This window comes from Hyposmocoma kahamanoa, unplaced genomic scaffold (genome assembly GCF_003589595.1).
Source record: "Hyposmocoma kahamanoa isolate Upper Pololo Valley unplaced genomic scaffold, ASM358959v1 81, whole genome shotgun sequence".
Taxonomy (NCBI): domain Eukaryota; kingdom Metazoa; phylum Arthropoda; class Insecta; order Lepidoptera; family Cosmopterigidae; genus Hyposmocoma; species Hyposmocoma kahamanoa.
Genome location: NW_020654080.1, coordinates 3,306,124 through 3,329,691, shown reverse-complemented (window position 1 = coordinate 3,329,691; position 23,568 = coordinate 3,306,124). Strand labels below are relative to the sequence as shown.

Sequence of the window (23,568 nt, the reverse complement as noted above, 5' to 3'; positions counted from 1 at the left end):
TCAAAACCAGTGTGTGAATATAAAGGAAATGTGATGTGAAAACAGCCCGCAAAATTTCTATATACAATCCATTTTTTTGCATTTTAGTAACTTTGTTTTTTAAGATACGAGTTTGAGACAGTAAGGCGACGATATATTAAATCATATAATGTGTGTGTACTGTGCTGTAAATTAATAACAGAATGAAAGTTATTTATGTGACTGTTACATAATGAAAGGCATTCAAATACGAATGTGGGTTTTAAAAAAAAAACATCTCACGAGTGTTTTAATTCCTAATTATGTACAGTTGCATACACTGCTTTATCTACACACATATTATAAGCTCTCTGTGATGTGTTCAGGACCCGCATGTTACGACTGGCGAAATGGCGGCAAATTAAAACTTTTCTCACGCATGTCACACAACCGTAGTTTTTATTTTTAATTCAGACTAACTAGAATCGGCTCCAACTATCATATCGTTCGATATCAAGTAACTTGTGAAATTGTCAAAATTGTTTGCTATTGACATTTCATTTCGAATAAAACTTCATCTCGACTGATATTAGAACTGAGGTCAAATCAAATTGTTTTGTTTTTCAGAGATGTTCGAAATTTCAATGGAATAATAACATCGAATTCGATGTTAATAAGAAATAATAATCACAGATAAGAAATTTGTTCTAACAAAACAGTTTACCTTGCTGGTCGTAATTTGCGGTTTTTGAACACATTATAGAGAGTTTATGATATGTGTGTAAATAAACAATTTATCTATCTTTCTAGTCACAAAAGTTTTTAACATAAATAATAGCATCTTATTATTTTATTACTGTAAATATCTTATTTTTAATTTAGAACACTCCAGTTTATATACGAACAAATCTGTCATATAAATGCGAAAGCGTAACGACTCGTGCTAATCTTGATTCCACAATATAGCGGTGAAACCCCAGCTTATTTATACCTATAAAAGAGCATGTATGATAACACAAAAACAAATGTAACACGATATCGACTCGTGATTTAAATATCAAATATAATATGACATCCTACGTTAATCGGATTTCCCTGCGCATAAGAAACTGTATTAATTACGTGATTTATTAGTATGAATCGACGATCCATCGTTCATGTGTTTCCCAGATCGCTAATTATGACGTTATAAATGTCAAATTCCAAACGTCTGTCGTCGCTTAGCATACAACACCACCCAAGTAAATTCCATTCATATTAATGAGACTGAAAAAAATAATTATGTTTATGTATGTCTGGTGTTATATATATTCCGGTTTATTCCCATTTGATCCCCAAAACTGATCCACCGCCAATTTTGAATCTTAACTGATTCCCTCTATATTTTGCTACTCCCAACGGATCCCCTAATTGTATTTGTAAGATAAGTATAGTCAAGAGAAAAAGGAAATCAAATATTAATTAATTGAGTAATTGTGATCAAGTGTTATAATTATCACAGATAATCTTTTTTTTGTGACAGGTCATTAATATTGACATATTATAAATCACAAGTAACAAAAATCAGTCGTAAGTAATATTAAAAGCTAAGTTTAATGTCATAATTATACTTTTGTACCCTTTGTATTGTGGTCAATAAAGTTTAATAAATAAATAAATAAATAAAAAATAATTATCACAGATATAATAAACTCAATAAGCTACATTACAACTCAAATACATTTTCTTACTGACTGTATCAGGTAGGAATTAAAATATTAACATTTATTCTTGATCCCGTGGGAATCCGATGGGAATTGAAAATAACATAAAATAAAACGGATCCCCAGGGCATCGGTTTTACGGGATCAGATTGGAATAATCCTATACCGGCCTTCTTATAACTAACGCAATCGCATATTTATCGAAATTCAGTTATTAACATATCTGGAATCACCCAAACGAGATCTACAACCCCCTATAAGCGGTTTTTTAATATCTTATTTAGCTTCAGTTTTATTGTTAGGCAAAATTGGCGCAATTGGCATTTTTTAGGTGACAATAAAACTTTAGGTGTCAATATTTGGAAAGTTACCAAAATACAAATCGTCGCCTTACTTTCTCAAAGTCGTATCTTAAAGCACATAGTTACTGAAATGCAAAAAATGGATTGTATATACAAATTTGCAGGCTGATGTCACATGACATTTCCTTCACATTCACAAACTGGCTTTTACCTATTCTTAAAGTAAAGCATCCAAATTAACACCCTTGATAAGAAATTTAAAATAAATAGAAAGTTTTGACATCTCTTGAATAATCACTCTTTATAAGGTACGAGTTTTGAGAAAGTAAGGCATCGAAATGCGATACTTATGTGCTTTTTCTTTTATAATATCAAGTGACGGGACAAACAAGTCGTGCGCCTGGTTGTAAGCGACATGCATATCCATAACAGTTACAGTGCCACTCAAATCGCAATGTTCTTAAGGGCACTGCCACTAGACTCGTCACCCAGAAACACAATAACAATAAAAATAACGCACACACTCAACATAGACAACCACAAATTACACACAAACTCACGAGAGAAATAAATGTAGGCCATACAAATATTTCTCCCGGCCCGGGCATCGAACCTGGGACCTCTGCGTGGCAGTCCGGCATGGTAACAGTTTGGCCACGGAGGCAGTTGAAACATAAGTTGACAAGTCCCATGTGCCTGTAATTTCACCTTTCCCTTTCAAACCGGAACGTAGTAATGCTCACATTACCGCTTGACGGCAGATGTTCTGCTACTAAAATGCATAAGTAACTATGGATTACTTATACAAGAAGGATAGTATTGTATACAAAAATTTTAAGCTAATCTCAGTGGTCTAGAGTTTACACTATGGGCGCTAGATGCGAGTCCTGGGTTCGATTCCCGGTAGAACTAATTTGGGACATGATCTTCTCTAAATTGGTTCTGGGAAGTGCCCCAGAGTGAATTCCATTGCTCTGGTACTCATAGTACAGGGAATTCCCTAGTTTGAGACCAGGCAACTGGTGTGGCTGTCAGGTACATAATGATTTATGGAACTAGTAAATGTGTGTTGGTTATGGCATTTTAATTTTCAAGACAAAAGTGTTTGACCAAAATGTTGATAGTAATGACTTACGGTACTGAGACGTGGTCGTAAACTATGGGCCTCATAAGAAGACTCAAGGTCTCCCAAAGGGCAATGGAGATCGAATCAGAAATGAGGATATCCGCAAAATAATCAGAATAACCGACGTAGCCAAAAGAATTGCAAAACTTAATACTTGCAGTGAGATTCCGGAGCATATATTAAAATTATCATTTCCTAAGTTTAAAACTTACCTTAAAATTTTTTTAATTGAATAGTCATATTACAAAATCGAAGGCGACGTGTTAGATAAAGATGTACAGAAAGACGACATGGGTCATTTGAAAACAACAATCCCTAGTTTCTTACTCGTTCTTCTCAAGAAAGTCAGCAAAGAAAACGAGCAGTTGCTTGAAAAATTACGTTTTCAAGTATATTATTTTAACTATGAAAGAAATGATTCTTTGACTTTGACTGAATGATAGCGGGCAGACACACTGCTCGTAGAACAGATAGCCGATGGGGCCTTAAATAGAATAAACGGTGTAATACATGCTACTTTTGAGTTTTAAAATTTCAAGGAACAAAGAAGAGATCTTTGTGGAGCAGGTTAATGTATTCGTAGATTTGTGTACATCCCCTGGGTACATATCTGGTCTAAGGAAAGAAGCTAATTAGGGCATAGTACACTGCGCAGTCAAGTTGGTATATTTATGTTTGTATGCAAACACTAGACAAGAAAACACTTGAGATATCGCTTTAGAAGAGTCTAGAGCTCCAACTAGGTACGTTGTTATTGTAGTCAGAAATGTTCGAGTCACGTACGTACGTATTATAAAATATGAGACATCACCTGATATCCAAGAGTACCGACATTTTTTACAAAGAAAATGTTTACGAAATAAAAAGACTTGAAAATCGTTACTCAGAAGTTATATTATTGCCAATAACAAAACGAATTTGCGTCAATTGTTTTAAATGCATTGATGTATCATGGTTATTGAAGAAAATACGAATCAAATCCTTGATAAGGCATTTTTATCTATAGATTATTTTAAATGTACGATTTCGTAATTTGAAGATATATTGGCTGACAAAGACTGATGAATATATGGAAAGGAATAGAATTGTGACAGAGACATAAGAAATGACAACTAACAGTAGTCATGGTAACCGCATGTACAGCTTTCTCATTAGTGTAGAGAGAGACATGTACAGATTTCTCAGTAGTGTAGATAGAGATCGATAATTGAAGGCATAGTAAGATATATTAGTTGACGAAAACTGATGAAAATATGGAAAAGAACATTAGTATGATAGAGTCATAAGAAATGGGAATTCCTATATTAGTCGCGATACAAGGTTCTGACACAATCCCTTAATTGGACTAATGATACACAGGATCACTGCATCGAAATTTCTGCTACCTGCTAGTTATTAGCTGAAGACGGTAACTGCTCGAAACTTCGTGGTCAAAATTCCGCAGCTTGACGTCAACAAGTGATCGAATCAACCCTTATCAACAATAAATTACATGTTGTTTCGTAAATTTCTGAATGTTTAGTACCAAAACCTTTCGCTGATGGAGAAGGAGAACATCACAAGGTTCACAACCCTTAAGAAACGCGTGAGGTGCTTAGTCAGGATTGGGCAAAACTTAGCGGACTATGACCTAAACCTCAGAGTTGATGATAAGATATGTTATATAAGACACGAACAACTGGATTTTCTGTATTAGCACAAAACAGTATCTGAAGATAAAGTGTGTTACACAACTCGGCAGCGTAGCGGAAGGTACTCGGTATGGAACTCCCTTATCCAAGAATTCGTTCTTCGCCACTCGTGTACACGTTTTTAATTAGAAATTTTATGATAATATGTTGCATAAAGGTGATGTCTGTCGCGAAGACACGACTTTGGCATCGCATTGATTTGCACGGAGTCGCGTAAAAGATCACATGCACGTGTTGCAGAGTGAAGTGTGCGTGCGATAATCGTGGGTGATGGTTTGAGCAAATATTGTTACCTTTTCGACGGCAGCTAGCTTTGTATGGTTGGCCAGCCAACGGACCCACGAATTGGAACTGACATACTTGACCGGACCGGTCTAATAAAGAGGGCCTCGACCTTTTATTTTCACTGTGTGTGTTTGTTAATTCTGTTAAATTTCATTAAATTTTTCTTAACGAAAAAAAGAACGTTAATAACCTAAAGGAAGATTACGTCAAATGTTATATCTTGATTGACGGCTGAAAAGGTGTTGTAACATTGGTAATTTTCCCTTGTTTTCCTACAGTAATTTTTAATGTATTAGGTATGTGTATGTTGATACGTTTTAGACAATATAAAAAGGCTTAGGTGGTACTGACATTGCAGGGCAATGAACTTTTGTATAGGATCTTTGCTGTATTATTTGATTTTAATACATGACGCAAAAAGAAGCGTCTAGACTAACACATGCAAACAATAAAACAAATTGGAAACGTATAATAAAACAATTAAAGACCGAATGATAACGATTGAAAGAAGGTGATGGCAAGATGTTATCAGTGTAGCCATTTCCAGCATCATCAATGCTTATAGTTTGCTGGGAAGGTGTCAAGGATTTTTGAATCTTCTTGAAATGGAGTCGATCTACAACGTGATTCTGTAGTAACAGAGGTAAAAGATGTGACGTTGCGACCTTTTTTATCGCCATCCCACCTTTTTACCACCTTTTTCTCAGGTTCCTGGGCCTCTACTCTACTTTGAAATTTCTAGTCGTTCTTAAATTCCTTTTCTTCTTCGTCACTTTCTTTTCTTCTTTCCATCGCCACACTCTATTAAATTTTCGAAGTGAGCTAACGTCACGACTTCACATAAATTCTGACTAGTTCAATTATGCAACTTAACTGCTTGTAAAGTTTTATGTTTGTAGTACCATTGTAAATCATGTAACCGAATCGCTTATAAAGCATAGTATTTCTACTTAAATTACTGGCCCTTTTGGGGTAAGTTCCTTTTTATCATAACCCGTAAATAATTTAGGTAGGGATCGTTTTATACGATTGTAACTGTTTTTATATCATTACGTTTTATTACAGCCTTTACGCTTTTACTTTATCTGTTATTTTTAACCGACTTCAAAAAAAGGAGGAGGTTCGCATTCGATTGTATGTTTTTTACTCCGTGTAACTTCGCCATTTGTGAACCGATTTTGATGATTCTTTTTTTGTTGGAAAGAGGGTACCTCCAAAGTGGTACCATTTAATTTTGAAGAAAATCATGCGCCTCTAAGAGTGGCTGTCCACGCATAAAGATTTATTTTTATAAATAGCGCCTAAATTTTATTCTATGGAGCAATTATTTCAATGGTTGATTTTGCTATTCTCCAAATCAAGGTGTTTTTCTCTCAATATACTTTGAGTAGTGACAACCGATTTTTATTATCTCCTATGTCAAGTTCCTTATAATGACCAACTAGGGGATGAATCCGGGTTGGCGCACTTTCCGGAAATCGACTTCAATAAAACTTGGCAAATAGATGTTATTCCACGTACTTTTGAGGTCGGTTTTTTTAGTACTCTGTACTGAAATTATCATAATCTTTATTTCTACAATAAAATTCATGTGGACAGTCCCTTGCATTTAATTACGCGAGGCCCACGTGACAATGGTATAAGATCCGGAGCAAGCAAGATAAGAAATGACGGCAAAGACCGTGTATAAGAAGGGAATGACATAAACAAAACATAGCAAACTCCTTGGGTGACACGAATGCGTACGTATGCCGTCATGCTCGTGAAAGGAAAGAAGTAATTACTGGGCCAAGGTGAAAGACTCAAGGGATTCTAAAGCGTTAAGTATATACTAGAAAGAGCTTCGATAAAAAAAAATAGAGCGAGATAACCACAGCAGTTATTTCATCTCAAAGTAGGAATTTCCCTACACTACCTGGAACACCCAGATCAGGACCAATTTGAAGAAGTTCGTTTTCTAAATTGATCTTGCCTTCCCGTTTAGCGCCTACAGCGTTACCAGCTGGGTCACCGAGGTCAACAAAATTCACTCCGTATAGCCAGCCAGTTGATAAACAAAGTCTCACCTTTGTGAATAATAACAACACACGTAGATGAATTTTGGCAACAAACTTCCTTAAACCTACAAAAGCAGATACCTGCCCACTATGAATCGAAAACAAGTTTAACGATTTCCCCACGTTACGTGGACATTCCTAGCGTCGTCGTCCTCCATACGATGAGACGAAACACGTTCTGATGCTAATTATTTAACGTGCCGTGTTACTCACTGGTTGTGTTTACATTTGAATACAGATAGAAAAAAGCACGATCAACTTTTTATATAATAATTGTAGCTTTTTCATAAAAAAAAACAACCTCAAAATTTGCCAAGTTTTATTGAAATCGGTTACCTGAGAGCGCACCAAACCGGTTTCATCCCCCAGTTTGCTACCCTTAGAGGTGAAATATTTCCAGAAATGGGACCAATTACTAAGGTACCCTCTTTCCAACAAAAAAAGAATCATCAAAATCGGTTCACAAATACCGGAGTTATCGCGTAACATACATACAAAAAAAAAACAGTCGAATCGACAAGCACATCCTTTTTTTTGAAGTCGGCTAAAAATGGGAATGCCAAAACTCATCATAGCTGAACTGACTTTCGAAAGTCTGGATACTATAAATGGAATAAGAGATAGGTCGTCGTAAAATGGAGATAAATTTCGTACCCGAACTCATATTAAGCGTAATGGAACATTAAAACCAAATACTGAAGCTCGTTATAAGTATACCAAGTTCTTTTAATGAGAAAACGTCATACACTCGTGATAAATTGCGAGGAAAAAATTAACCACAGAAAAGAATGTCTAGATTAATGTCGAACAATGCCAGAAATATTACTGCGAAATTGTAAAGTGATACCTGCAATCTATCAGATGAATCATCACAACCATAATATAGCTTGCAGATGTAGGTAAGTTGGTCCTCACAGGTGTCAGAGGTTAGTTGTAGGGTTATTTCCTTTTTACGTTTTCTCAACCGCTTTCGGAATTTTCTTCCTATTAGTACTAAGATCTTACTTGTCACCTCCCTTATATTCCCACTCCTTGATTATGCTGATGTCTGTTGCCCTGATCTCAATGAAAATCTATTATATAAGTTGGACCGCTTTCTCAATAATGCTATCCGTTTCATCCTGTTTCTTCCCTCAGGTCTCAACTTAAATGGCTCCCTATTCGTCAACGCAGGCAGAAGAGGCAAATTTTGACATCTCGGTGACTCTCATGACCTCCCTCTTCGATCCATGAATCACTTTCACTCACTGTACCTCTCTTTTATTCTGGCTACATGTCTGACTACTTCAATCTCCAATCGATACGTTTCTGGAATGCTCTCCCGGACTCAATCAGAAGGTCTCCCAGTATAAACTCTTTCTAAAAGAATGTTCATGAGCATCTTTTAAAGGGTTTGTCACAGTGATAACCATCCTCATATTCTGTATACATATATATAATATGTACATGACTATGTTAGGATGTATGTATGAATGTATTAGGTTCGTTTGTAATAATAATTAAATATTTATTACATATAAGTTATTATTAACGAAATATTTTGTTTAATAATTATTAATATAATAATATGTAATTTATACATTTTAATTTTAATTTCGTTTTTCTTAAAAGTTGAGTGGTAGAGATGCTTTTACCATTAAGTCCTCCTGTTGTATCATCATGTCTTGTGGCTTATAAAGTTTAATAAATAAATAGGTAGACAGTTGGCTAGCGGTGCTTATCAAAGAGAGACAAAAGATTGATTTCGAAATTTCAAACTAAACGGCAAAACAAAAGAGTAACGTGATCTATATGTTAATCAAAATGTTTTTTTTTTATTGCACAAGGATTTCAAAACGGATTATCACACAGTTGCTAAACGTTGTACAATATTTAAATGTTTAGTAATGTTACTGTGGATTTATAAAGGTGCAACAGTTTCTTTTATTTCTTTCCTTTACATGGAATAGTGTCTTTTTCATCACCATTACTGCCAACTCTACAGTCACGTGTTGCAATGTACTTTTTTATCTTATCGATTAATCCTTTACTCGAGTCAGGCCGGTTAAAGCGATGTATGGAAAAATAATTTCTTTATTTTAACTTGATGTCTACATTTCAACTGTAGGTTGTTTCATAGTAGGCCATAATGCAGCAGACGTGACGGTAAGCTCCCATTTTCCACAGGCGTTTGACCTTTAATATCCACAAACAGGTAAATCGGTATTATAACTTAGCTAAACGGTATGGGTGTTTACTATGGTGGTTATCTGTGGGTAGGTACGACCGCCTAGCTTATTGTGCACCTCTGATTCAGTAGGTAATTGTCGTATTAATATTTAAAATTGCACTTAAGTAAAAAGTAAGTACCTACGCTTAAGTTAAAATACTATTAAAAAGAAATCGGTTTTATTTGACGTGCAAAATATATGAATCAGAAACAATCATAAGAATTTACATAAATTTGTCATAACTCATAACACAAAAAAATAGAAACTAAGTAGATATCTTTTAATTGTTTCTCACAACATTCTAATGAAGGTTTTGACGTTTAGAGAAGAAGCATTCAGCAATGTTATTGATATAACAATGACACTAGGTCTGTAGGAAGAAATTTCTTTTACAAATAAGTAAAATCTTTTATTTGTAATTGTCATTTTGCAAACCTCAAGGAAGAATGGCATAAGTATAGTTACGTCAAAAATGTTTATTGCTCCATTAGATACAAGAAAATATAACCCACATCCTGCCCAATTCTTGTAACTCTATCTACATTATTAGTCGATAGAGTCACTTACAAGAATTGGAGAGGATTTGCAAGGAACATTAAACATTTTTGACGTAACTCCACCTATGTCATTCCTCCATGAGAGGTGCGATTTGTGTGTTTTTGCTAACTATTAAATAAGTAAAAAAATCTTCAATTTCACATATTTTGAGTTATAACATTATTGTAACAGCAGTGCGATATGTTAATAACTCAATTTTGCCAACAATGTCAATTACGTAAGTTTGATAAGGAGAGCAACATTGCTTAGTCCAGGCCATCCGTCGTCTAATCTCACTGTTACGTACATTTTTTTAAATAATAATATCAAGTGACGGGACGAACAAGTCGTGCGCCTGATTGTAAGCTACACGCCTTTCCATAACAGCTGCAGTGCCACTCAGAGCGTTAAATCGGAAAGATGGACACTACCACTGCGCCCGTCACCTTAAGACATAAATTGACAAGTCCATGGGATTTGTCAATTTATGTTTTAGGGTGCCTGTAATTTCACCAGCACCCGTATCCGCCAAAATCGGAAATTGGTGGCAGAAATAGGTCAGGTGGCAGTAGTACTTCCCTGGACGAACTCTTTCACAAGAAGCTCTACTGCTGCTGAACTCATTCATAGTAGTTTAGTAGTCTGAGTCTATCTACTGACCCGAGAGATAGGGCAAGACCAGGGTACGGCGGCGTACGGGCCAAGCCAAGCCAGTTATACGTCTTCACGGGGGTTTCTGGCGGACCCGGACTTGGGTTCACCGGGGTTCGTGGTTAGCTGCAGGGACGAACACATTCGTCTGCGCTGGTAGCGTGTCTTAGTAGCGTTCTAGTTGAGGGCCTGACGCGAGGAGACGCGCATCTCCGGCACTAGCCTGAAGAGCTAGTAGAGGATGAGCTAGATATCTTCCGGTCCCGTCAGACGCGTAGGAATCTGGGAACTGGAGAGACGCCGTTCATTCGGCGTCGGGAATGAGCGTGCCGTACAACTCCGCCACCAATGAGAAGATTTGGTAGTCGGCATGGAGTCGGTGGCTCAGCGGTGGCAACCGTTAGTCGTGCGGAGCGCGACGGGAAGTGGGCGTGCCTACAGGTCCGTTACCTATCTGGAAAATAGGGAGGGTGCTGTATCTAAACGTGCTGATCCGGGGTTAGGACCTGACCCATATGGTTCCTGTGTGAGCTCACTCGCACAGGTCATATTGCCCTTCCAGCATAACCAAGAGGTTGATAAGGAGGGGCACTATAAACAAAACTTACGTAGAATGATATGGGACTGTGCCACCTACCACGACATTACGTTAATCCCACTTACCCAAATACAACACAATAAAAAAAATAATTTAAAAGCATAACATAATCACATTACGCAACTGGTACTACAAGGTTAAGAATTCCAAAGTAGGTGCTTATGAGTAATATTCAAAACAATAAACGTCATGTTTGAATAATAAATGTGTAGAATGGAATACCAAATACTAATATCATATAATTAATATTGAACAACTAATTTTGACATAAGCCTATAATTTGAATTTTACGACGAATTACTTATAATATTTAAGTGGAATATATAACTATTTTTAACCGAATGAAGGAATCATTGGAAGAAGACGGCCGGCCACGAAGAACATTCTCAGATTAATTTGAGAATGTTTTTAAAAAGGCTGGAGTGCGTAGTGAGAAGAATGTACCTAAGTGGAGCAAGAGAGGTTGGTAAGGATCGTGCTAAGTGGCGGTTGAAAGTCTCTGCCTTCCGCAATGGGAGTCTTAGGGTGTGAGTATATAAATAAATAAATAAATTTTAACCGATTTAAAAAAAAAGGAGGCGATACTCAATTGGAGTGTTTTTTTTTGTTCACGCGATTACTCTGACTTTTGTGAACGGATGTCGAGGTTTCTTTTTTGTTGGAAAGGGGGTAAATCAGTAGTGGTCCCATTTAAATTTCAAGAAAATATTTCATCCTTAAGTATGGCAAATTAAGGGATGGATCCGGTTTATTGGATTTAACCCACTTTCCGTTATGTAGCAGTAGAGCTCCTTGTGAAAGAGTTCGTCCAGGGAAGTACTGCCACCTTACCTATTTCTGCCGCCAAGCAATAACATCAGCATTACTGTGTTCCGGTTTTGACGGATAAGGGTGCTGGTGAAATTACAGGCACATGGGAACTTGTCAACTTATGTCTCAAGGTGACGAGCGCAGTGGCAGTGCACCTCACATATTTGCGATTTAAAACTCTAAGTGGCACTGCAACTGTTATGGACAGGCGTGTAGCTTACAATCAGGCGCACGACTTGTTCGCCCCATCACTAGATATTATAAAAAAAATCCATAAAACTTGGTAAAAAGATGTAAATAATTCCACAAACTTTTGGCGTCAGTGTTTTAAAAAAGTTATAATTACGTTTCTTTTTTATTATTTTTTTATTTTAATAATTTTAGGATTTTACAAAAACATACACTTAGAGTACACATAGAGTGATACACATAGAGTGTGTGTATCACGTGTACCACTTGAAGTTCAGGTAAATACGCTCTGCCTTTGTGTCGTTGCGTTAAACGGATGAGTAGTTGTGTGCGCACTATAATGCAAATAATTAAGTTCTAGATATAAGAAACTAACACCAAAATCGATGCGTAAATTATAAAAAAAACCGACCTCAAAAGTTCGTGGAATTACATCTATTTGCCAAGTTTTATTGAAATCAGTCACCGGAAAGTACGCGAAACCGGATTCATCCCCTAGTACTAGTACTTTTAAATGGTTTAAATATTTTCTTCAAATTTAAATGGGATCAATACTGAGGTACCCTATTTCCAACAAAAAAGAATCATCAAAATCGGTTCACAAATGCAGAGTTATCGCGTAACATACATACAAAAAAAAAACAAGTCGAATTGAGAACCTCCTCCTTTCTTAGAAGTCGGTTAATGAGTAAATACTAAGGACCCTGCTACACGGTCATGTCATCACAAATTTAGCTTGCGCAAGCTATGTACGCTTTTGTACGAAAATATGTGTACAGAAAAATGGTCATCCGTGCAAGCCACGTATCGCGTCATTTTACACAGCTAACAGCACCCGCGCACAGATATGCAATAGCACATGGCTTGCGCAAGTTTGCTCACGGTGAAACTCAACTGTGTAGACAGGTCTTAACGTACGCTAACTACAAGGTCTTGCTTGCTTTTGTAAGGTCAACTAGTATACTTCCGACGTAGTAAGAAATAACTTACAGGTATTTTTTAAGTTATTGCTTATTAGTTTCTTTCAGTGTAGGTAGTGTGCTAGTCGAAGTTTGCGGCTTTGGCCATAATATTATATTCGCAGTTGAAGAATGAAAATCTCAGTTACGCTCGCATTTAAAAAAAATAGGAATATTTGTAAAATATTTATTTAAATTTATTTTCAGATTGTAATGCAATTTAATTTTAATCTGTGACATTTATATAATATTGCACACCTTAACCGGTAGATTACAGAGCACAAACCAATGTAATATTTAGATTCTTATGTAATTATGCAATAAAGTATAGTATAGTTATTACCTATAGTTATGCAATAAATGTATACTTATTCTTAAATAGAAAAAAGTTTAATTATACTAATTAAAATGCCAATTACGAACAAGATATGCAACCAACATTTTGTAACACACATTTTCTATTCCAGGTAGTTAACGGTTATTGTATCGTACACCGGCTACAACAGAGTCACAAGTCAAAAATAATCATTTTTGAGTTCAGATACAGATCGACAAACAATGGTTCTGGCTAAAAAAAATTACAAAAATTACAGCAACAACCAAGTATTAATGTAATGTAATTTTTGACGAATGGGTAGAGCACGTAATTTCGGCTATCCCTGACATATTTACTTGCTACGTTTGCCATTTTTAAGTTCTTTTCTCTAAGCTGCCAAAGATGTAACAATAACAAGCTTTGGTTTGTCTGTACGCCGTCATTCACCATTCAGTTGTATTGAAGCTGGTGTGGGATATGTCGAGTGCAAATGGTCCTGGGCCTTAAATGGGCCTTACTGGTATACAGTATGGACAAGTCATATAATTAGGTCAAATAAAAGATAAATCCATCGGCCACATATAGCAAGCTGGCATCAAAAAAGGTTACAACACTAATAATATTGATTAACAAACAAACATTAAAATGTTGAACTTTATTATTAACTGATATTCAATACATTGCAATATGAAAACCAATTATAGTATTCGGAAACGCGAAGGAAAGCAAAAAAGAGAAATACAAAGGCAATTAATTTGTGTTTCATGAAATTGTCGACGTAAAGGTGAAAATGTTTACAAAGGCCGTTTCCCAAATAATCTCCGGATGTTGGTTTCTTTTCGTGCTTTATGTGTTGCGAACACTTCAGATTTTTTAATAGTATTTTCATTAAGTGATATTTTCTCAGGTGTAAAGGGCAATAATTGTAAATTATTTGGTGTGATTTAATCGGGTCGTGGAACGTGGTCGTCGTTATTGGTGAATACCAATAATAGCTATGTACTCCAGTTATTTTGAAGCGGAATCCTGGAGTCATTTGACATGCTTATTTTAAGATTATTATTTTTTATTGTATTGCATATTGAATAAGTAGACCAGTGGCCGTCTAACACGACTGCCTCCGTGGCGGAACGGTAACCATGCTGGACTGCCACGCAGAGGTCCCGGGTTCGATTCCCGGGCCGGGAGAAATATTTGTATGGCCTACATTTATTTATCTCGTGAGTTTGGGTGTAATTTGCGGTTGTCTATGTGTGTGTCCATGGCACTTGTTATTATTAATTTGGATATCCATTTTAGATTCTCGTCGAATCTTTGAGAGGCGGCGCGTCTTGTTCGGCTCCTAAGTTGACACAATTTATCTAGCCTCAAAATATGTGTTTTTTTTTATAATATCAAGAGACGGGACAAACAAGTCGTGCGCCCGATGGTAAGTTACCCTGAGACACAAATTCCCATGTGCCTGTAATTTTACCAGCACCCTTCAAAACCGGAAAGCGATAATGCTCACATTGCTGCTTGGCGGCAGAAATAGGTAAGGTGGTAGTACTACAATGGACGAACTCTTTCACAAGGAGCTCTACTGCTACTAAATTTAATTGGTATATTGACACCTACGTTTTCGGCGAGGTTGCACTGGCCGTGGTCATGGGCTAACTGTAACCGAATCGTGGGGTAATAGGCATGTGTAAAAATACCTAATAAATTGTTTAATCGTGTTTATTACTGTTCTCAAATGTTAATGAAGATTATGTCAATTGAAATAATATTGATTACTGATTAAATGTAAATATGAAATTACTAAGAATAAATTCATCATTATCAAACGATCAATAAACGATAAGAATTTTTAAGGAATTTCGTGAATAAAGTTTATTTATGCAAAACAGCTTTGAGTCTCTTCAAATAGCGAATAAAAACTAATCAGCTGTTCGATATAATCTGATCGAGTAAATATTATTGTAAGTTAGATATACAAATTGACAGAAAGTTGGTTTTTTAGATCTGGGTTTAGATAAGGAAAAAAGATAATGTTAGTGTTGTGTCTGGAACCCACAAGGCGCTGAAAAAAGATTATTGGTCATTGCTCCACCTACAAGAGTCTAAGCTTTTAAATAAGAAAGAAGTCATTATCAGCTCACACGCATCCATTGCTGGACATTAGGCTGCTGTTCCAACAGAGTTGTGCGGGGGAGCTAGGCGGTGGTACGCTCATAGCCCCGTACTAGGGAAACCCTGTATCGCGGGTGCCATGGACACACACAAAGACAACTACAAACTCACGAGAGAAATAAATGTTGGCCATACAAATATTTCTCCCGGCCCGGGAATCGAACCCGAGACCTCTGCGTGTCCAGCATGGTAACCGTTCAGCCACGGAGGCAGTTGATCATTTACACCAAATCACAACAAAATAGTTTACTTGACCAGAATCAACTATAGCAGTAGAGCTCTTTGTGAAAAAGCTCGTCCAAGGTAATACTGCCATCTTACCTATTTCTACCGTTTAACAGGTCGGTTTTGAAGGGTGAAATTACAGGCACATGGGACTTGTCAACTTATGTCTCACGGTGACAGGCGCAGTGGCAGTGTTCCTGAGATCTTTTCGATTCGAAGCTCTGAGTGGCTTTGCAATCGTTATGAACAGGTGTGTCGCTTACTACATTGTTTGTCTCGCCATTTGGTATCATAAGAAAAATTCTTATGGAATAACATTTTCTAGTTCAATGACGATAAAAACTTTGTTATAGGAACTAAACAAGTCCGTCGGCTCTCAGTCAACAAAGTTTCCGAGCGCTGCTTTCGGGGAACACAGATGCTGGCAGTATGTTCCATTCCTTTGTACTACGTATTAAGAAGTCAGAATAGCACTTAAAAAAACCTAACTCATAAGGTAGATGGATTAAAAAAATTGAGATGTCCACGGCGCGCAAACCTCATGAATCGTGCACCTGAGTTGTACGTGATTATTTTAACAAATTTGAAGCTTAGTGTCTTACTTACAAATAAATTTAGCACGTTATAAATACAAACTTCAAGTAATAATGTAGTAGCAGTAGAGTTCCTTGTAAAAGAGTTGGTCCAGAGAAGCGCTGCCAACTTATTTCTGCCGTCAAGCTGTAAAGTGAGCATCACAGATTTCCAATTTTGAAGGATAAGATTACTGATGAAATTACAAGCAAATGGGACTTTTTAATTTATGTCTCAGGGTGACGGACGCAATGGCAGCGCCCCTCAGATCTTTGTGATTTAAAGCTCGACTGTGGCACTGCAACTGTTATGGACAGGCGTGTAGCTTACTATCAGGTGCACGACTTGCTCGTCCCGTCACTTGATATTATAAAAAAAACCATAATTGTCCTACAAAACTGCAGGACCTACGTCTCAATAGATGTACCTCGTCCAAGAAGAGGGTTTAGCCGTAGTACGGTGCGGAGTGTCAAGGTGATTTGGTCTATTTAACTATATTTATTTGTTTGTATGAACACACTCGATAAATCGCTTGAGATAAAGCTTGTGTAAAATGGCGACGACAAAAATTATCAGATAGGTGCTGATAAAAAAAAAACCTGTCACTCAGCAATGTGTTTTTGTTCTCATTGACAAGCGCTCTTAATTTAATGAGCTGGCTGGCCCAGAGATTAGCTATGTGGGCGCTAGATATACAGGTTCCGGGTTCCATTATCCGTAGGGCCAATTTGGGAAACTTTAAAAAAAAATCAAAGTCAAAGTCAATTAATAATTTATTCCATTCATAGGTAAATTTTTTACACTTGAAAACGTCACTTTTTAAGCTACTGCTAGTTCACTACGCTAAGAACGAGCAAGAAGCTCTAGGGATTGCTCTTTTCAAATAAACTCAAATGCTATGGAATACACTTTGAATCATAACTCTTGTTGTCTTTCCATATTTCTTTATCTAGAACATACTCTACAATTGTGTAATATGACTTATCAATTAAAATACTTTTAATGTAAGTTTTAACTTAGGAAACGATAATCTTAATATATGCTCCGGAATCTTATTGTAAAAACGTATACAGTTCCCCATAAAAGAATCGTTTACCTTAGTTAAACGAAATCGTGGTACCATTAGTTTGGACTTAGTTCTAAGATTAATATTATGGATATTTTCTTTCTTAATGAAATTATGTATATTTTTACGGGCATACAAAATATTTGAGTAAATGTACTGTGATGCCACAGTCATGACACCAGTCTCCTCATACTTTTCTCTGAGAGAAACCCGAGTATATAATGGTGTGGTAACTAGTCTTGCGCGTGATGGTAAGCAACTGGCCTATTCATAATATGGTGACGGTAGGTACTTCCCAGGACTCTTTCGCAAGGAGCTCTACAGCTACTAAGTTCAAGTTAAGAAAACCGATGACAAGTAGGAGGTTTAAGCTACGGATTGTACATTTTACATTACACGTAACATTTTTTAATTCTGAATTAAAAAGAATTTAAAAAAGTACTAACAGCAAAGCTGACGCCTGACCAGTTTATAGGCAGCTTTAATTATATATTATATGGATAATTATCACAGCTAATAAATGTTTATAATTTCAAACCCTGATTACATTGGTAGTTTTAAAGTAACTTACGATTATTATGATATATAAACCCCTTTTATTATTATATTGAGACCCCATTATCATTTATTTAAATCAATTCCACAATATAATGTATAATCTAAAATAAATCGATCTAAAAACTCAAGTTTCAGTGTTTGTGCTATGTGTCACGTTCGCTAGTTAGTTGCACACGTTCTTGTGCGTACAGTTGTACTATAAGACAGTTCATTGCTTCTTCATAGTGGGCGCTACCTTGAGAACAAATACTACACTAGTAAGAGGGAAAGAGATGGACGGCAAATAGCTTCTAAATGGATATATGTGAAACAGCGATAGTTCGCACAAGCTTAGTATAAACGAGCAAGTAAAATAAGGATTGCTTTTACAAAGTAGTTTTTTATAATATGCTAGCTGGTGCTCGCGACTTCGTCTGTGTATAATAAATACTTCGAGTAGCCTACTGTACTTTACTAAGACTAATTTTAATTTACAACGGGCATGGATATGAATTATCAGATCCCTTACTTGATAAATGATTGATTGATTCTCCATACAAACTTTCATCCTCTATTTCACCCCCGTTAAGATTTATTTTTTACGATTTAAATATCTGAGTAGCACTGTAACTGCTATGGACAGCCGAGTTGCTTACCACTAGGCGCAAAACAAGTTATCAAACCATTAAAAAAATTGATAAGTTCGTTTCCAAATTGGTCCTTCCGAGAATAAAACCCGGGACCTGCTCATCTAGCTGCTCGTCCAGGGAAGTACTACCACCTTGTACTTTTGTTATAACATGTATTTCTGCCGCCAAGCAGTAATATCAGCAATATCGTGGTCCGGTTTTGGAGGGCAAGCGTGCTGGTGAAATTACAGGCATATAGGATTTCAACTTCAATTTTTGTGTCTATGGCTCCGTCGTTTTGCGCGACGATTTTGCCAATGTCAGGGTTGAAAGACATGTGTAGCGGTGGTGAGATAGTTTGCCGGTTTGTCAACTTATGTTTCAGGGTGACGGGCGCAGTGGTAGTGCCCCTCAGATCTTTGCAATTCAAAGCTCTGAATGGCATTGCAACTGTTATAGACAGGCGTGTAGCTTACCATCAGGCGCACGACTTGTTCGTCCCGTCACATGTTATAAAAAAAAAAAATACTTTCGCATTTATAATATTGGTTTAGATTTGAAGGTAATGCCGTGGCGGCACGTTGACAACAACTGACAAACACTTGAATTATTCGTGTCTGTCAGCGAGACAGCGCTGTTGCCTACACAAGAATAAGTTCAGAAACCAATATTTTTAGACAAACTAAAATTGAAACTGCTCTATAGTTATATACATATACACAAGGTTTTTTTATAATACCAAGTAAAGGGACGAGCAAGTCGTGCGCCTGGTGGTAAGCGACACGCCAATCAATAACAGTTGCAATGCCACTTAGAGGTTTAAATCACAAAGATCTTAAGGGCACTGCCACTGCGCCTGTCACCCCTGAGACATAAGTTGACAAGTTCCATGTGCCTGTAGCTTGACCAGCACCCTTACCCTTCAAAACCGGAACGCAGCAATAATGCTCACATCACTGATGGGCGGCAAAAATAGATATGGTGGCAGTACTTCCCTGGACAACTGTAGCACCCTTGTGCTACAGTTCTCCTCAGAGCTCCTTAGCTCTACTGCTACTGAATGCCCTATATATTGGGGTGTTTGAAAGGAGCCTTTACTACATGTTATTCCTTTTGCTGTACGGCCTAGTTCCCACACGGCGAATTTGCTGAAAAACCGGAACTCGGACTAGGTGTTCACATTAAGCTGGATCTCACAAGAAAACCGGAGACTAAAGTCGAATTCAGACCACTGCGCACGATAGACGATGCAATTGTGGTGTTGTGGTGGTATCTTAGAAGACTTAATAGAGTAAAAAGAAACCATTGGGTACATCTAATTTTACGGGAAAAAATTTTAATGGGCCAACTGAGAAGTGACGAGTCAGAGTTCTTAAATTATTTTCGAATAACAGCATCCTCTTTTGATGACTTATTGGGACGACTTGCGTCGTCATTCACATTACTCCGGTCCGGGCGGTCTGCAGTGACAAACCCCCCGTTCACACGGCATTGCACTGCACGTGTTTTGCTGATTCGATGTGTGTTTGTATGCAGTGCGTTTTTTGCAGGACAAACACCGAATGAACGGTTCTATATGTAATGTATGCGCCACTGTTTATTCGGTTCGGATTTATACTGCAAAAAACGTGCAGTACAATACCGTGTGAACGGGGTGAAACGCTCCGGCGACAATGGCGAGTTCGGCATTCTTGCCGGGTCCGGCGTAATGTGAAAAGCTTCTAAATTTGACAGCCTTTCGAAATTCGGCATAGTGAGAACCAGGCCTACGTCTGGCGCAACGTGGACAACAATCGTGGAGTACCATACGCCAATTCCTCCACCACGATGGCAATCATACAAGATATAATGACGACCTCGGTGGCCCAACGGTTTACACAGCGGGCGCTGGATGAGGAGGTCCCTTTAGATTCACGGTTGGATAAATTTGGGTAATTAACTTTTTCTAAATAGGTTCCGGTCTGGGTGTTCTAGGAAGTGCCCCAGAGTGAATTCCCTAGTTAGAGAAAACTACTACAATTGGAACCAAATTTTGTTAGATAACTCCAGTTGCATTATGAAGTAAAGCGAGATGTTATTAATCAAAGGCACCGTCAATAAGAAAGTGACGTAATTCACAAAAGAAAATTTTTGAATAACTAACGAAATAAAACTCAATAATTGTTTTACACATTTCGAATAGAATTTTCTCACATTTGGCACCAGTCAAGTGGCGTACATGCCTGTTGCCACGTAATACGGCTACTTTTACACCTAGACGTTATACTATTAGCAATACAGTTTTATTTGTCACAAAAACAATTGCACGTGCAATAAGCCGCGTTTTTCAGGCTAAATCCACTTATACTCACTCCTAAACTGCACTAGATAAAGCCATGTACATGCGTTAAGTCGTAAAATGAAATGTCAAGGTCACATCCCCATTTCGATTTTTGTTATTAAAAGCTATGTCCATTGCTTCTTTATTTAAAAGTGAAAATTACAGATTCTCGAAAAAACGGCAATGGATGCAGCGATACGTGCCGATTCGTATTTAGAATCGTTAGAGCAAGTTTATCCCATTTTCGCTACGTTATAATTCATAACAAAAATTTTAGGTTCATTGCTCGTTTGTTTCGAAAGTTTAGAGATAATTGTCCTTAGTGAAACGGCAATGGCAATGGAAGGGGGGATGAGCGTTGTACGTAATAGAAACGTCAAGGTGTTACCCCCTCCCACATCATGTCGATCCCAATGGAACGCTATCCAACGAAGGGACCTGGCCTGTAATCAAAAACATCAGTATCATATATATTGCGACGCAAAAACCGGAACAATTCATAATCCAACTATGAAGTCTTGCAGTGTGATTGAGAGAAAAAAATACCTGCCGGTTGGCGCCGGCTTGGCGCGGGAACGGAGAGGCGTGGGGGGTGACAGCTATGGAGGGGGGAGGTCAGACCGATGGCGCATCGGAATTAATGTTACCAAGTCGATAATTTTTTGTCGATGGATAGGACATCGATAATGATAATCGATCGTTGGGTAACTGTAGATAAAGAAGGAATTATTCTTAATTATACAATAATAACTACGTAATAAAATATGTATAAAATCAACAATATATTTTTCAACTTTTGGTTTACAACAAAAAAAAAAACTAAGGAAACATTGCAAAAAAATTTTGTGGAACATGAATAATTTACTACAGAATATAGAACACAGACCGAAACTTTCAATTGCCTTCATTTAAAAAGGGGAGGATATAAATCTGACTAAGTGACTCTCAAAGTTTAAATCTGTGACGTGGGGCACTCTTAAGTTTGTTAACTTAAGAGCGCCACACACAGTCTTAACTACAGTAAAGCTTTTGACACCTTGCGACACGATGTTTTACTGAGGAAATTAAACGATATGGGAATAAGAGGGTTGCCCTGAGTATGGTGCAAAAAATATTTGCAAATATTATTTGTCTTATTATGTAAAATTAGGAGGTGCAGGCCCTGGGCTCTGTGTTGGGGCCTTTGCATTATCTATCATACATCAATGACGTGAACAAGTGTATTAAAAAATGTAGTATCTATCAATTCGCCGACGATACTTGCCTAATTTCTGCTGACAAAGAGGTCTTTGTTTTAGGTAAAAACAGCTGAACGGCAGCTTCAACATGACTTTGATCTAGTAAGCAAATGGTCCCATGATGCTGGACTTGTTCTAAATAACGAAAAAACGAAACTGTTACATATACACTCGTGTCACAATAAAACTGTAAATTCTGTTTCGATCACAGGACATAGTCACCAATGCTTGCACGCGAAATCGACAGACGTACAATGCAAGTGCGTGCAGCTACAGCAGGTAACACAACTAAAATATCTGGGTGTCATAATTGATAATAATTTTAACTGGGGTCCTCACATAACAATGTATACAGCACTAACTGAATGTATAATATCATATGGATTAACGTCCTATGGCCGTACATTTTCTTACTCGAGCAAATATATAGACTGCAACTGAGACTATTGAAAACGATACTACCGTACAATGTTAAGAATAAAATAACCAATGATAACGAAATATTTAACTATTGTAAAATTATACCTATTCATGAAAAATTTTGACTCCAAATTTCACCTACAGCCTAAATTTAACAACTACTATGGCAAACGAACATCTGAATATATTATATCAGAACAAATTAATCAATTACTTAAAGAAATTCGTGTTCAAATCAATCCTAAAAATATCAAAATCATACTCAAAAGATGTTTTTCAACACACACAGATACATACAATATTCAGACACTAATTTATGTCATAAAATTTTACTACTTAATTAATGCCTATTGACATATAGTAATAATACATATTATTTATAAATACTACATCTACATATACTAACTATATACATTTAAAATTAAACTTATTCTTTACTTAATGTGCTAACATTTGTTTTTGAGGGGTCCTGTACACTTGTTAACAAACCAGTTTCCGGACGGATAGCTCAGTATCTAGTCTATAATAGTAAAATACTTTGACGTTGCGTCTTCACTGTTGTACAAAGGTATGCCTCCAAATAAAGATACAAAACAATGTCTACCTACTTACAAGATTTTTTTAAATATTTTGAATTAGTTTGTTCGTAGCAGTAGGAATCAATGCCACCGAGACAAACCCAAGTAGGGTTTAACGGTGTTTTGCATTATTTTTGTATACTTTTTTTAAAACAATAAAATAAATAAAAAATAAATAAAATAACTATTTAGCAAAAACAACCGTATGTTTTGTTGCTTAACACTCAGAATATAGAAAAATTGATGACATTGTCAAAAACATTTTTTTCATTATTATTATTTTTCTTAATACTTTTACTTTAGCCTTTTTGTAAGAACATCGCCATTCTCACTGAGATTTGTCTACCTGAATTTGTGCCGTCAGTCAACTATCATCCATCTTTTGTATATGATGTACATCTCTTTCACACGCAACTGC

At 36.8% G+C, this 23,568-nt stretch overlaps 1 protein-coding gene across 1 annotated transcript in view; it reads right to left on the bottom strand.

Annotated features, from left to right (window-relative positions):
* LOC113234018 (pre-mRNA-splicing factor ATP-dependent RNA helicase PRP16) overlaps positions 1-23,568 on the bottom strand; it is a 171,795-nt gene that overhangs the window by 117,723 nt on the left and 30,504 nt on the right. The window lies entirely within an intron of this gene.